This window comes from Rhinolophus sinicus, chromosome 14, assembly GCF_057876585.1.
Source record: "Rhinolophus sinicus isolate RSI-liver-muscle chromosome 14, RSI-T2T, whole genome shotgun sequence".
Lineage (NCBI taxonomy): Eukaryota > Metazoa > Chordata > Mammalia > Chiroptera > Rhinolophidae > Rhinolophus > Rhinolophus sinicus.
The window spans coordinates 79,285,293-79,298,528 of NC_142514.1; positions in this window are offsets into that span (position 1 = coordinate 79,285,293).

The following is a 13,236-nucleotide window of genomic DNA, read 5'->3' on the forward strand; positions in this document are numbered from 1 at the left end:
TCAACTGCAAAAAGAAAGCGGAAAAAACACAAATGCATGGAGATTAAACAACATACTTTTAAAGAACGACCGGGTCAAGGACGAAATTAGAGGAGAGATCAAAACATACATAGAAACAAATGACAATGAAAATACATCCTACCAAAAATTTTGGGATGCAGCGAAAGCAGTTTTAAGAGGGAAATTTATCTCATTACAGGCCTATCTCAAGAAACAAGAAAAATCCCAAATAAATAACCTCATGTTATACCTTAAAGAACTAGAAAAAGAAAAACAAGTGAAACCCAAGGTCAGCAGAAGAAAGGCAATAACAAAAATCAGAGCAGAACTAAATGAAATAGAGAACAAAAAGACAATAGAAAAAATTAATGTGACAAAGAGATGGTTCTTTGAAAAGCTTAACAAAATTGACAAACCCTTGGCTAGACTCACTAAGATAAAAAGAAAGAAGACACTAATTAACAAAATCAGAAACGAAAAAGGGGAAGTTATCACGGACACCACAGAAATACAAAGGATCATCTAAGAATACTATGAAGGACTATATGCCACCCAATTCAATAACCTAGAAGAAATGGACAAGTTCTTAGAAACATGTCGCCTTCCTAGGCTGAACCATGAAGAACTGGAAAATCTAAACAGACCGATCACCAGTAACGAAATTAAATCAGTCATCCTAAACCTTCCCAAAAACAAAAGTCCGGGACCAGATGGCTTCACTAGTGAATCTACCAAACCTTCAAAGAGGATCTAATATGAATCCTGCTCAAACTCTTCCAAAAAATTGAAGAAGAGACAGTACTCCCTAACTCATTTTATGAGGCCAACATTACCCTGATACCAAAATCTGGTAAGGACAACACATAAAAGGAAAACTACAGACCAATATCTCTGATGAATACCGATGCAAAAATCCTAAATAAAATTCTAGCAAATCGAATACAACAAAGCATTAAAAAGATTATTCATCACGACCAAGTGGGGTTCATCCCCGGGGCACAAGGATGGTTCAACATCCACAAATCCATCAATGTGATACATCACATAAACAAAATAAAGGACAAAAATCATATGATTCTATCAATTGATGCAGAAAAAGCATTTGACAAGATACAACATCCATTTATGATTAAAACACTTAATAAAATATGTATAGAAGGAAAATACCTTAACATAATAAAGGCCATATATGACAAGCCCTCAGTTAATCTCATAATTAATGGTGAAAAACTGAAGCCCTTTGCTGTACGTTCAGGAACACGACAGGGCTGTCCCCTATCACCTCCGCTTTTCAACATAGTGTTGGAAGTCCTCGCCAGAGCAATCAGGCAAGAGAAAGAAATAAAAGGCATCCAAATTGGGAATGAAGAAGTTAAATTGTCACTCTTTGCAGATGACATGATGCTATATATACAAAACTCTAAAGACTCCACCAAAAAGCAATTAGAAACATCAACGAATACAGTAAAGTTGCTGCCTACAAAATCAATGTACAAAAGTCCATTGCATTCCTATATACTAACAATGAAATCTCAGAAAAAGAAATACAAAAAACAATTCCTTTTGCAATTGCAGCAAAAAGAATAAAATACCAGGAATAAACTTAACCAAGTGGTCAAAGACCTAAATGCTGAAAACTATAAGACATTTTTAAAAGAAATTGAAGAAGACACAAATAAATGGAAAGACATTCTATGCTCATGGATTGGAAGAATCAACATAGTTAAAATGGCCATACTACCCAAATCAATATACAGATTTAATGCAATCCCCATCAAAATCCCAATGGTGTTTTTTAAAGAAATAGAACAAAAAATCGTCAGATATGGTTGGAACCACAAAAGACCCCGAATAGCCAAAGCAATCTTAAGAAAAAAGAACACTACTGGAGGTATCACACTTCCTGACTTTAGCTTGTACTACAGGGCTACAATAATCAAAACAGCATGGTATTGGCAGAAAAACAGACACATAGACCAATGGAATAGAATTGAGAACCCAGAAATAATACCACATAAATATGGACAGATAATTTTTGACAAAGAAGCAAAAAACATACAATGGAGAAAAACAGCCTCTTCAATAAATGGTGCTGGGAGAATTGGATAGCCACATGCAAAAGAATGAAACTGGACTGCTATCTGTCACCATGTACGAAAATTAATTCAAAATGGATAAAGACTTAAGCATAAGACTTGACACAATAAACTGCATAGAAAAAAACATAGGTACTAAACTTATGGACCTTGGGTTCAAAGAGCATTTTATGAATTTGACTCCAAAGACAAAGGAAGTAAAAGCTAAAATAAATGAATGGGACTATATGAAACTTACAAAAGAAACCATCGACAAAATAAAGAGGCAACCAACTGAATGGGAGAAGATTTTTGCAAACAGTGCCTTCGATAAGGGGCTAATATCCAAAATATACAAGGAACTCATGAAACTCAACAACTAAAAAACAAACAATCCAATTGAAAGATGGGCAGACGACCTGAAGAGGCATTTCTCCAAAGAGGACATACCAATGGCAAATAGACATATGAAAAAATGCTCAACATCACTAATCATCAGAGAAATGCAAATCAAAACCACAATGAGATATCACCTCACCCCAGTCAGAATGGCTATCATCAACAAGACAAATAGTAACAAGTGTTGGAGAGGCTGTGGAGAAAAAGGAACCCTCATACACTGTTGGTGGGAATGCAGACTGGTGCAGCCACTATGGAAGGCAGTGTAGAGGTTCCTCAAAACATTACGAATAGAATTACCGTATGACCCAGCAATCCCTCTCCTGGGTATCTACCCAAAAAATCTGAAAACATTTATACATAAAGACACGTGTGCTCCAATGTTCATTGCAGCTTTGTTTACGGTGGCCAAGACATGGAAACAACCAAAATGTTCTTCGATAGATGAATGGATAAAGAAGTTGTGGTGTATATACACAATGGAATACTATTCGGCGGTAAGAAAAGATGATATAGGAACATTTGACAACATGGATGGATCTTGAGAGTATAATGCTAAGCAAAATAAGTCAGACAGAAAAAGCAGAGAACCATATGATTTCACTGATATGTGGTATATAAACCAAAAACAACAAAAGAACAAGACAAACAAATGAGAAACAAAAACTCATAGACACGGACAATAGTTTAGTGGTTACCAGAGGGTAAGGGGGGTGGGGGGTGGGAGATGAGTGTAAGGGGGATCAAATATATGGTGATGGAAGGAGAACTGACTCTGGGTGGTGAACACACAATGGGATTTATAGATGATGTAATACAGAATTGTACACCTGAAATCTATGTAATTGTACTAACAATTGTCACCCCAATAAATTAAAAAAACAAAAAATAAAAGATAAAAAATAAAAAAGTCACCTGGGTCATGTTCAATTCCAAAAAATTCCTCTCCTAGAGGACTGTTATTCTGACACATTTGCTTTCTGTTGATCGGCCTATGAGTCATTTTCATCAGACATTACTATGAGTATAGAAACGTTTTTTTAAACTATCTTGCACCTCCTTGTAAGAGTCAAATCAATGAAAGGAGAGGCAATTAAATCCAATGAAAGTTTTCTCTTTGCATTGCACAGAGGAGAAATAAGAAACCCATTCCATTCATTTTTTAGGTGATGTATTCCTGAGATCCCTGCCCCCCCAAATTGAAAGTTCCAGATATTTTTAAATTAAATAGCCTTGCTAACCACCTCAAAAAGCAGTTTGGGTGCCTGGTTCAATACAGGCAGGCCAGAATGCCCAGCTTGAGCAATGCTGTGATAAAAATAACCAAATAGGAAAGTGGGTGCACAGAAGGGGAATTGCTACAAAATGAATAAGAATTATCTCACAAATCCATCTGTGAGAATTCCAGAACTTATATGGATATTGGAGCTTTGTAGTCAACTTGAAACAGTTTTGCATGAGAAAGCAAAGCTGTTGCTCAACATGGAGGCCACAATTCATTTTTCTGCTAACGAACCCAGCCAGCACTCTTAGATTGTACAGAAAATGTGCAACAGCCAATCCACAACCAATTAATTAAGACGAGCTAAATAAAGATATAAGTTGTGGTAGAGCACTTGTAATCTTTTATTAACTTATTATGAAAAGTTATGAACCTATTATTTAAAATATGATTTAGTCCAAGTTATTTTCTACATTGTGGTCTGAAGGATATAATTAAAGTCAGACTGGATCTAATATGATTCCTTTTTTTTTTAAGGAAATAAAGGAGTTTTGTTGTCTCTTCTAACTGAAAACTCCAAGGTTTATTGTTTCTAGTATAACTGGCCCAGGGGCTCAAATGATGCCACTAAATTTCAGTCTTTCCTCATCTTTTGGCTTTCATCTACTCTTTGTTGAATTAGAATTTCTTTCCATCAGAGAGGATGGAAATCATTTTAACCAGATGAGCAGCAACCCTCAGAGCGAGGTGATAAAAGATGCCAATTTGGATCTAACGACTATTTATTTATTTAATTATTTATTAATTAACAATTGTCATTAAAAAACATAGCATAACATTTACCATCTTAACCATTTTAAGTGTACAGTAGTATTAAGTATATTCACACTGTTGTGCAACAGATCTCTAACTTTTTCATTTTGCAAAACTGAAGCTCTGTACCCTTTGAACAACTCCCCATCTCATCTTCCACCCCAGCTCCTGGCAACTACCATTCTACTTTCAGTTTCTACGAGTTTGACTATTTTGGAGACCTCATACAAATGGAATCATACCGCATTTTTCTTTTTTGTGACTGGCTTATGTCACTTAGCATGATCTCTTCAAGGTTCATACACATTGCAGCATGTGTCGGAATCTCTTTTTTTAAGACTGACAAGTCTCTGTATTTTTTATTGTTGTCTTTAGCCTACAGATATACTCAGTGATTCCATCTCATAATAAGAAAAATAAGAAAAGTAATCATAATTTCCTTTATTTTCTCAGATAAACCCTCACACTTATGATTTTCCTCTTTTTACCCATTATCATAATAAAGCCCTGCCTACCCCACACTCAGTCCTTTACTATTTGGGATCTGGTTTCTATCTCACCCCTCTTCTAAAACATTTTCCTTGAACAATATTAGAATCCTCTTGAATATATATTTTTTTAAAATAAAGTCTTCTATAGTAGGATGCACTCATGGGAAATCTACTTCAATTTTTTGATTTATGTTTTTTTCCAGACTGGGTCCTTTGCTCATCTTTTGTATACCCTCTTCTTTTCACTTTTTAGTTTAGTTTATAGCCATAGAACATGTGGAGAGCAGACAGAAATTATGCATGCTCTAAATAGACAGTGCTGCTCAAGTGTCTAATTGCTCTTACATGGTATAATGGATTCTGTTTGACATGTTCCCTATCTTATTTCAAAACCAGTTCACTGTGCCTTTCCACTTTTAAGGCTAGGTATTGCTTTTAGTTCAATTTTCTGTAACTGGTCGTATGAAGAGGGTGAAGGTAGAGGTCAGCTGGGGCTGACATCTGAGCCCAAGGGGACATGAGTTCTGAAAGTGTTTTTGAGATTCTATCCAATGTAACAAGGCCCAGTCCACCCAGCAAGGGATATACCCAACTCCCATGAGATTTGGCTCATCATCTAAGTCAACACGATGTCTTGGAGGGTGGGAAGCTTTATGATCTTTTTTATCATCTTTCAAGGACCCCAAGGGACAAAAAGATTTCTAATCTGAAAGATTTTTCTACAATTTTTCCCAGGGATGCCAATCCATGCCTTTGATCCACTTCCCCTCAAACTGGAAGGCACAATGAGAAGGTTCAAGATTTTGTTGACTTGTTCATCTTCTTTCCTCAGCAGTGCTTCTGGGGAGGAAAAAGTAGTCAGGAGTCACACCAGATTATACCAGAATCATTTGTTCCCTCCCTTGTTGCCTCTTTTTAAAAGCATATGACATAAAGTTGTTCCTTTTTTCTTGTTTAATTATGCAAGATAAGCTTTTATTGTTTACTTTTGGCTTTTGTGTTGTTTTTAATATTTGTTTGTTGCTTTAGTTATTGGGGAGAGATTCTAATAGTTGACTTTGTTCCGCCACCTGTGCCCGGAAGTCCCACAGTATTGTTCTCATCATTAAATATAATGACTTTTCCTCAGTATTTACCCCCCTTCAGCTCATAAGCATTTTAATACACTAGGCTATGCCCTTACTGACTCAAGTTACATGATATGCCCCTTCTGGACCCTAGGATCATTCCTTTTCTGACAACTTCTCACTAAAATGAAGGTGAGGGACTACTTTGCTGTTCTTAGTGCTAGTTGCACATTAGAATCACCTAAGGAGCATTTTAAAAAATATTTCACTCCTAAAAATTCTCATTTATTTTGCTTATAGTTGAGCTTGAGCTCAAAAAAACAAACAAACAAACAGAACCCAAACAAAAACAAGACACACTCTCCAGGGGATTTAATGAGTGGCCAGAATTGAGAGCCATGGGTCTCTGGGTAGTGACAGCTCTTCTTAGCTCTGATGCTGTGAGGCTCTTTTCCACTATAAAGAAGGCAGCTGGTACTTACCAGAAATCCTCCAAAAGTGCAAGTAGTTGAACAACCTTAGCAAGAGAGAAGATTCCATGAACAAAAACCACAAAATTCAAAGAAGACAGAAGAACAGCTGAAGAAGAGGAGCCCAAAACAGGATGCTGATTCTGTTTGATAAGTTGCGAATGGGACCCGGCAGTTATGTTTTAAAAACCACCCAGATAGATTTCAGAACTGGTGCTCCAGATATCCTTTGCTTATCTCCTGCCAAGCATGAAATTTCAGAAAGTTCTCTCTAATGTATCCTGTCCAGCACAGACTCATGCTCTTGGCTTTTTTTTTTTTTTTTTTTTTTCTTCTTCAGGGATGAGCTATTTGGAACAATCTACAGAGCTTCAGTCTGTCTTTACCCTACTTTATCTTCCATGCTGTTACTAGAACAGAGGTTCTCCAACTTCTGTTTACCATTAAAGATCAGCTGGATACCTGGATACAACACAGATTCCCAACTCCCAGGACCAGAATTTCTGATTCTGAAGTCAGAATTTGGATTTCTATCAGGATTCCAGATGAGGCTACAGCTGCTACTCTGGGGCCACACTTCAAGAAGCACTGTACTAGCGTGATTGTCCTAAAACAGATTGGTGCATTCGTCCATTGGGTAAAACCCTTCCATGTTTACAGGATAAAGCAGGGACCAACCATTGAGCTGGGTACACAGGCATGTCAGCTTTTCTAGCTTTTCCTTCCACTTTGTGTCTGGTTCAGACACACCAAACATTTCCCTGTTCTACCATCACAATATGTTCTTTCACACTTTCAGTTTTTGCATAGACAATTCTCACCCAGAGTCTTTTTCTCCTATTTCTATATTTGGGTGAACTCCCACTCACTAGTTAAGGTTTTGCTTAAAAATGTCACTTTCTCCATGAAACCATCACAGAACCCTTCAGAAATAGAGTTTCTCTCTCTTCTCCTCTGTCCTCTAACTTAAAATGCATTGCATTTTGATGATCTGTTTGCATCTCTCTCTAATGCATCACAAGCTGTTATAAATTATGCTAAATTTTATTCTCTTTATCCCTGAATTCTTTCCATCCTTAAGAACTAGCACAGTGTCCATCACAAAATCATGCTAAATTAACACTTGTTGCATGAACGACTAGATAGCCAAGGGCAAGCAATATAAGCAAAGAGTTGGTTGACTTTTTCCTTAAAGCATAAAAGTATTTAAAATGAAAAGACAGAACCACTCTTTAGATGGAGGTTGGGCATATTCGTTAGTTGGATATGGAAACTGTTTTCAGGGCTTGACATTAAAAAATATGCAGATTTCTAAAAAGAATTTCCTTAGGCCACTTTTTCCATACCTTTCTCCACCCTCTCCCAAAAAGCCTTAGCATTTTAAATCTGATTGGTACAAAAGAGAGTTTGGGTGTGGTCTCACTCTTCTGAGCAAGTAAACTGTAATTATTTTACCTGACAAAAAGCAAGAGAAATGACTTAATAATACCCTTTACATTTGAAATATAGTACATGCTGTAATTGGAAGATGGAGACACAAAGTCTTCTTTTAAAATTAAGATTAATGCAAGTATCTTAAGACTTACAGACACTTAAGTGACCACAGGAGAAATTTAGTGTGGTTGAAAAAAATAAATTATAGTCATCCATTCTCAGGTTCCTAAAATATTGGCTACACTGGAAATTGAAGAAGAGAAAAAGAGCTTCCCAGACAAGAAAAAGTTCATCCAAACCAGTATTACAAGAAATGCTAAAGGGACTTCCTTAATAATAATAAGAAAAAATAAACAAAAAACATGAATAATAAAATGGCAATAACTACATATCTATCAACAATTACTTTCAATGTAAATGGATTCAATGTTCCAGTCAAAAGACATAGGGTGGCTGAATGGATAAGAGAACATGACCCCATGTAGATGCTGTCTACAAGAGATTCACTTCAGATCATAAAGGGATGGGAAAAGATAGCTCATGAAAATGGAAACAAACAAACAAATAAAGCTGGGATAGCAATATTTATACCAGACAAAATAGACTTTAAAACAAAAGCTATAACAAGAGACAAAGAAGGACCCAGTAATTTCACTTCTGGTATTTATCCAAAGAAACATGAAACACTAATTTGAAAAGATATATGCATCCATATATTCAATGCAGCATTATTTACAACAGTCAAGATATCAAACCAACCTAAGTGTCCATCAATAGACGAATGGGTAAAGAAGAAGTGGTACTATATACAATGGAATATTACTCGGACATAAAAAAAGAGTGAAATCTTGCCATCTGCCACAACATGAATGGACCTAAAGGGTATTATGTTAAGTAAAATAAGTCTGACAGAGAAAGACAAATACTTCTATGATTTTACTTCTATGTGGAATCTAAACAACAAAATAAATGAACAAACAAAAACAAACTCATAGATACAAAGAACATTTTAATGGTTACCAGGGGCTTGGGGGATGGGTAAGAAAGGGGAAAGGATTCAGAAGTACAAATTGGTAGTTACGACATGATTATGGAGATGTAGAGTATAGCATAGGGAATGCAGTAAATAATATTGTAATAACTATGTATAGTGTCAGATGGACACTAGATTTTATTGCGGTGATCACTTCATAAGTTATATCAATATCTAATTACTATGTTGTACACCTGAAGCTAAAATAATATTGTATGTCAACTGTAACTGAAAAATAAAAATGTTATTAAAAGCCTGAAAAAAAAACAACCTCTTGACCAAGGACTTATAAATCTGCCCGTGTTTGTACTTCAGAAGCGCAAAGTACTATACATCATGAGTGTTTGGTGGTATTTGTGGGCCGAGAAATATTCTGGGATTCAACCACTAATTTAACACAGAAAAATCATTCATTTAGTCACTCATCCAACAAGTTTGTATTGAGGACCATTCCTATGCCAGGCATGCTTTTAGCCTTGGGGACGCAGTAGTGAAAAAAAGATACAATTCTCCGCCTGCATGGATCTTGGGGAAAGACAGACAATAAACCAAATGTGTACATTTATGTGTATGTGCGTGTGTGTGTGTGTGTGTGTGTGTGTGTGTGTGTGTGTGTCAATCACTATGGAGAAGAATAAAGCTAGAATCAGGCTAGAGAATTACGGGAGTGGTGAGACTATGCTTTTAAACCAGGAGTTCAGGGAAGAGCTCATTGTTCTGGAGGAGGTGGAAGAGTGACAGTGTAGCTATTTGGGGGAGAAGCCTCTTAGGTAGAAGGAACGCAAAGCACAAAGACTGGGAGGTGGGAACACACCTGACATGACTGACCAACAGCAAGGAACTAGTGTGGCTGGAGCAGAGCAAGTGACGGGAGTGTATTAGGAGATGAGGTCCAAGAGAACACGGGGTGGGGTGGGGGCTGGTCATGTATAACCGGGTAAGCCATTGTAATTATTTGGCTTTTACTTGGTGTGAAATGAGAAGTCTTTGTAATGTTGATTAGAAAAGTGACAAGATCTCTTTTTATGTTTTCACAGGGTCACTCTGGCTGCTGTCTTCTAAACAGCCTGAAGAGAGGGCAGAAGCAGGGAGATTGAATTGGAAGGCTATGACAATAATCCAGGTGAGAAATTGTTGTGGCTTAGACAAGAATTTTAGTGCACCGTTGGTGAGAAGTGGTCAGACTTTGTATGTATTTCGAAAGAAGAGCTGACAGCATCTGCTAAAGGACTGGATAGAAAATGTGAAAGAGAGAAGTGAAGGATGACGTCACAGTTTGGGACCTGAGCCACGGAGAGGTGGAGTTGCCTTTCACTGAGATGGGAAAGGCTTCGAGAGAAGCAGAGAGCTATCCACTTGGAAGAGGTTAAGTTGAAATGCCGATGAGACATCCAAGTGGAGCCTGGATTTAGGGAAGACGTCTGCGCTGGAGGTATAAATTTGGCAGTTATTCGCATATAGATGGTACTTGAAGCCATCAGACTGGATAAAACTACCGAAGGTGAGTAGGTAGATAGAAAAGAAAAGTCAGAAGAAAAGCGTTCTGGGTTCTCCAATGGGAAGAGATCAGGATATGAGCAAATCAAGGAACTGAGAAGTAAGGATGTGGGAAGGATATTGAAATTACCAATTAAGACAAGAGGAATGTTGAAGAGTGAAATAGTGATCAAGGAGCTAAAATATTCAAGGGATAGGACATACCAATTTTGTATTATTATGCAATCAAGTAGAATGACTCAAATGTTTTAAAATCCAACAGATTTTTATTCTACAATGGAGCCGTATGTTAACCTCTGCTGTTAACTATCCTTTAGCGCCACCTACTGGACACAGACCAAAGGCAATAACTGTAGAAGGATGAAGCCTCTAAGGAAAACTCCTGTGATTTTCATAAATTTCATGTAGGGTGGAAAAAAATAGAAAAGTTCATAGTGTACAATCCTTAATTAGATAATCACTGGAATTTCACCGGGGGTTGTCAATTTCAAATGGCTTGGTTTCTGAAATATCTAGGGAAAAAAGATAAAAGAAGGGTATATAAGAAGAAGGAAGCCGAGTCTGGGGAAGACTAAAAATAGGTACATAAAGGGATAACAGAGAAAGAAGAAGGAATGAGACAGAATAATTATCTAATTATTCTATAATTTGTCTTTTGGGGAATATATTATTTATTTTGTTATTTTTTCATGTGTACATGTATTTCCCCTCCCCCAATAGGTTAAATGTTTCTGTAATCAGGTATCGCACCTTAAACATTGCTTGTGACATGCCCACTGTACCTAGTACAGGGTCAGGCAAAGAGTAGTTGGTTAATATTTTACCAAGGATTGAAGTACAAAGAAGTAATCAAGACTAAAGATAGTTGTACAGCAATGTGAACATACTTAACATTACAGGTTACAAAACTGTACAATTAAAAATGTTAAGATGGTAAATTTTATGTTATGTGTTTTTTTAACCACAATTAGAAATAAAAAATAATTTTTAAAAGGCAACATGAAGGATCCTTGTGGTGATGGAAATATCCTATATTTTGACTGCATCTGTGTCAATATCCTGGTTGTGATATGTACTACAATTTTGCAAGATGTTACCCCTGGGGAAAATAAAGTAAAGGGTCCATGAGATCTCTCTGTATTATTGCTTATAACTGGAAAATAACATGTTTAATTAAAAAGAATAAAGATATAATAAAATATGATTTTGTATTAAAAATGAACTGACCAAAAACCAGAGCATGAATAAATTAGATATTGGTATAATTGAGAGGGTAGTCTAACACTCATCAAAGTAGCTGTCTCAAATTCAGCAAAGCTGAAAGCAAATTGCTCAAATCCCTTGGTAATGAAGAGTTGGCAGGAACAATATAAAAAGATAATCAGATCCAAATCCAGCAGGTTGGTAGGAGAATAGGCTGCATACCTTAGGTTTGTGGTAGAGTATTCCAGGTATCTTCCCTATAATAAATAACCATACTGAAGAAAATCACATAACAATGTGAAAAATTCAAAGTAAGATATTAGCAAAATGAATCCAGCATCGTATTAAAATAATACCACGTGACTGTGATTTGCGAGTACATTGTTGCTAGCCTATCCAGCATCCATACGCTCTTCTCTTTACTGAATGGAATCCAATTTTATTCAGGTATCCATCCCTTCCCAACTTGCCTCAGGGAAAGCAATCTTATCCCCAACTCCATGGGAGGATTTGTTTGGTCTAAGATAACTACCATTCCCTTGACAGTGGCTGCCTCAGGAATTGGCATGGACACAATCCAGGTGTATGAAATACAAGGAGACATTTGTACCATAATATGTTCATCCCATGAACACATCAAAATTACAACTAAATTATAGAACAACCAACCTGGAGAACCATCTGAAGTCTAGCTGAACAGAAGCTTTATAACTAAGGATATAAAGAAGAAGCCACATAGAGACTGGTAGGAGGGGTGGAGATGCAAAACAGGCTGGTCCCACACCCATGTGTGGCAGTTGAAAACTGGGAGATTTCTTGGCCACAGAGGTTTCCCACGAGGAGTGAGGGACCCCAGCTCCCCACACCAGGTTCCATAGACCAGAGTACTGGTGCCAAGAAGAGGAACCCCCATAACTTCTGGCTGTAGGAAACAGTGGGAATTCTGATTGTCTGTGTGGGATGGGAGGCTTCAGAAAACCCAAACATCCCCGTAAAGGGCCCATGCAGGCACTCACCCTGGGCTCCAGCAGAGGGATGGTGAAACTGGGGGCATCAGAGACAAGGGCAAAGACTGGGTTGTGTAACTTCTGGGTGAGGACTGGAGAGACAGTCCCCATTTTCCCTGAGTGACGTCTTTCTCTCATGTAGCTGGCAGGTGGACACCATCTTTCCTCCCTCCCCCTCAGGCCAAATCTGAATCTGATTGGCCTGGTGAACTCTGCTGCTTCTGCTGACTTGCTGAAACTCTGCCTCCTCCAACTTACATACCACAGGAGGCTTTATCAGTGGCTGAACCTTATGGAAGTTGACAGGTGGCAATAGGCCTCGGAGTGTCCTGGCTTTTTGAGGAGCTACCGCAGACCTAGTACTGGTGGTAGCTGTCCTCAAAATATTCAAAGTGGTGGAAAACAAAGACCTACAACCAAGGGTACTCTACCCAGCGAGGCTATCATTTAAAATCGAAAGAGCTTCTCAGACAAGAAAAAGCTAAAGGAGTTCATCACCACCAAACCAGTATTACAAGGAATGTT